The sequence below is a fragment of the Tenrec ecaudatus genome, chromosome 2 (genome assembly GCF_050624435.1).
Source record: "Tenrec ecaudatus isolate mTenEca1 chromosome 2, mTenEca1.hap1, whole genome shotgun sequence".
In the NCBI taxonomy this organism is placed as follows: Eukaryota; Metazoa; Chordata; class Mammalia; order Afrosoricida; family Tenrecidae; genus Tenrec; species Tenrec ecaudatus.
Window position 1 is genome coordinate 228,595,492 of NC_134531.1, and position 4,087 is coordinate 228,599,578.

The window sequence follows — 4,087 nt, forward strand, 5'->3', positions numbered from 1 at the left end:
CCTTCTTGATACAATCAATGAAGACAAATGTGTGCATAAGCAAATGTGCTGAAGAAAGCTGATGGTGCTCAGCCATCAAAAGATATAGCGTCTTGGATCTTAAAGGCTTGAAGATAATCAAGTGGCCATCTAGTTCAGGAGCAACAAAGCCCACATGGAAGAACCACACCAACCTATGTGACCACGAGTTGTCGAAGGGATCAGGTATCAAGCCTCAAGGAATAAAAAAATCATATCATTGAAAATGTGGGTTAGTGCAGTGTGGAGACTCAAAGTCCATCGGTAGCCAACTGGACAATCCCTTACTGAGGGTTGTGGGGAGGAGATGAGCCAGTCAGGGTGCAGGGTAGCAACGATGAAACATATAAGTTTCCTCTAGTACTTAAATGCTTCCTTCCCTCGCCCCCCACTATCATGATTTCAATTCCACTTTACAAATCTGGCCAGACTAGAGGATTTACATTGGTACAGATAGCAACTGGAAACACAGGGAATCCAGGACAGATGATACCTTCAGGACCAGTAGTGAGAGTGGCGATGCCTGGAGTGTGGAGAGAATGTGGGATAGAAAGTGGGAACTGATTACAAGAATCTACGTATAGGCTCCTCCCTGGGGGAAGGACAGCAGAGAAGAGGGCAGGAGGGACATCGGACTGTGTAACATATGACAAAATAATAATTATTTATGAATGATGAAGGGTTCATGAGGTAGGTGGTAGTGGGCAGGGAGGGGGAAACGAGTAGCCGATATTAAGGGCTCAAGTAGAAGGCAAATATTTTGAGAATGATGATGGCAACAAAGGTACATATGTGCTTGACACAATGGATGTATATATGGATTGTGATAAGAATTGTACAAGCCCCCAATAAAATGATTATAAAAATAGAAAAATAGGTATGATCGTAAATGATTCTTCAAGTACATTAATAGAAAAATATGAACTCTAGGGTCAAATAGTTATAAAAGACAGTATTTTGTGCTAGAATGGTCAAGTAGTTGACTGTCCACCGAAAGGTTGATAGTTCAGAGACAACAGCTGCTCGGCAGAGAGAACTCTGGTGACTGCTCCTGTAAGGATCACAGCGGTGGAGACTCCGGTGAAGTTCTGCTTTTTTCTATAGGGAGGGGTATGATGGTGCGATAACATTGCCTTGGAAGCAGTTGGATAAAGATGACATTCTACTCCCCAAAGAGCCCCAGTTTTGGAAACCCATAGGAGCAGTTCCGTCCTGCCCTATATGGCCACTCTGAGTAAGGGATTTTTTGATGACTGGGAAAAAGTCTTTAGTTTGGAACTTATGTCAGGAAGTAAGAAGAAGCAGGAGAAACTGAAACTTGGCTCACACTTGTGAAGCAAGATTTGAATTTCAACGTCTTTAATTATAACATACAAATGGAAAGAGAGAGTATGATTCAATGAGAAAAAAAAGCAACACTGGGTACTTGGACCCACCAAGAAATAAGGGTGCTATAATCTACTTAATAATGGGTCCCTACCATAAACCACTTATCAACATTTATTTTGGAGGAGGGCCTGGATACTGCTTGGGAGGAACATAGGATTATCTAGTGTCAAGGAGCCTTGGTGGTATAGTGGTTACACATTGGACTGCTAACAACATCAGCGGTTTGAAACCATCAGACACTCCACTGGAGACTGATGAGTCTTTCTACTCCTGTAAGGAACTATTATCTCTAGAACCCACAGAGCCTGTTCTATTGTGTCACTCTGAGTCAGAATCAATGACTGACTTTGAGTTGAGTTTGTTCTAGTGGCAGGGGCTTTCCTTTCTTCTATTGTTAAGGAAATTTAACTCTGTATTCATGTCATCCTCAACCAAACAAGAGTCTTACATACTCCAGAAAAGGAATTTGCTGTTCAGTTCTAGGATTTATCTAAAGCGTCTTTTTGGTTTAACAAAGTTCTCCTTCTAAGTACATGCGGGTGTCTGCTTGGAAAATATTATGGCCAACATAATTTTATCCATCTTCTTAAATTTCCAGGGGCAAATTATCTACCCTGTGATATATGGCATCCAATTAAGTGATCAGCTGAAAATTAGAATCTACCCATTGTCTCTGTGGGGGAAAGACCTATCTATCTGCTTAAGTAAAGGTTACAGCCAAGAAAAACCATTAGGGCAGTCAGTCAACACCAGTCAGATGGTATTGCTATGAGTGAGGCAACATTGGTTGACCAGCACCCATGTAGATTGGTATATGGAACAACTATTAAGCTGAGTGAGGCAGAAGGTGGGAGAGATACAGAGAAAGAGACTTTGTGAAAGGCAATTAAAAGGACGTTTTAAGTGATTAAAACATTGAAAGAGAACTAGAGAGATGTTTAAAACCTTTACCTGCAATGAGAATGGTAGTAACTTCACTTTATATTTCTCTTTGCATGAGGGCCTATTCTGTAGTTCAGAAGAAAAACACACATGCACTTTAAACATGGATGTAACTAATGGGTCATATAACCAATAAGCCAAAATTGTTATGGCCCACTTGAGAATGAATAAGACCCAGAATTTTTCAATTTTTTGCTTGCCAATGAAATGATAGAAAAGACCATGTATCAGTTTAAAGCAGGGGTTCTCAACCTTCCTAATGTGGCGGCCTTTTAATAAAGTTCCTCATCTTGTGGTGAGCCCCAACCATAACATTATTTTTGTATTTAGACCTGTATAAATGCCCTTTGCCTCTCATTTCTTTCCTCTATTTTCTTTTACTTTCCTCTTGTCCCACTATCATGCTCAGCCTCATTTGGGTTTCAATAATTTCTCTCAGTTACATTGCCCTTGATCAGTCCCTACCAGACCTCTCACACCCTCACTGCCACTGATTTTGGATCACTGTTGTTCCCTTGTCCCTGGGTTGGTCAACACCACCTCCTTTCCTCCCTCTCTCTCATCTCCCCCCGGAACCACTGGTCCAGTTGTTTTCGCCTCCAGACTGTTCTTCCAGCCTATCAACTGTAAGCTAGAGATGTGGCCACTGCCATGGTCAACACAATGCAGAGGGAGGAGAAGCAGCTTGAGGCATCATTAGATGCACTGCTGAGTCAAGTGACTGATCTGATCTGAAGAACTCACTGGGGAGTTTCACTTATAAGTTAGAGAATGAGTATGACCAGCTGACCTGGCCCTCCATCCTGGACAGCTTTGCCCTGCTCTCTGGAAAGTTGAACACTCTGAACAAGTTTTTGAATCATGAAAAGACACCACTGTTCCATAATCAGGTCATCATTCTTCTGGTGTTGTCCCCAGACCGAGATGAAGATCTCATGCGGCAGACAGAAGGGCAGGTACCTGTTTTCAGCCATGAGGTAGTCCATGGCCATCTGAGAATCAAGCGTGACCCTGAAGTTGGAGAACAGAAGCAACTGACGACGGATGCTGCCCGAATTGGTGCCAATACAGTTCAGAAGCAGATCCAGAGCTTGAATAAAATGTGTTCGAATCATCTGGAGAAAATCAGCAAAGAGGAGCAAGAATTGGAGAGTGGCGGTTTGCGGCAGAGCAAGCAGACCTTTAATCCGACAGACACCAATGCCTTGGTGTCTGCTGTTGCTTTTGGGAAAGGACTAATTTGAGACCTTTGGGCAGCAGTGGCCCAGGCCAGCCAGGCCAACCAGGAGCTTGGACAATTCGGGCAGGAGCCTCGGGATTACAGCAGGTGCAGATGACAGGAGCTCCAGGCCAGCAGCAGTCCATGCTCAGTGGGTGCAAATGGGCCAAGCAGGCCAATCAGGGAAAATGCCAAGTGGAATAAAAAGTAACATCAAGTCAGCTTCAATGTATCCCTACCAGCGGTGAGTGTGGCCAGAAAGCTTCCCTGCCAGGTGCTCCTGGCAGAGCTGATGTAGATGAATACAGTAAAGAGAACCTGGACTTGCAGCAACAGATAAACCTCCACTTCACTGGCAAGTTGTTTGTCCTTGGGCAGGTCACCTGGTTTTTCTGAACCTGTAACGGGGATGTGGGTGGTGAGGGTGGTAACACCTACCTCAGGATTATGATGAGGATTAAAGTGAGAATATGAATGTGAAAAACATATATAGTGCATAATAATATGCACAAAAAACAA

The 4,087-nt window shown here is 43.3% G+C and overlaps 1 pseudogene; it reads left to right on the top strand.

Annotated features, from left to right (window-relative positions):
* The first annotated feature begins 3,012 nt into the window (after nt 1-3,012).
* Nucleotides 3,013-3,816, top strand: LOC142441377 (mediator of RNA polymerase II transcription subunit 8 pseudogene; annotated as a pseudogene).
* The last annotated feature ends 271 nt before the right edge of the window (nt 3,817-4,087 follow it).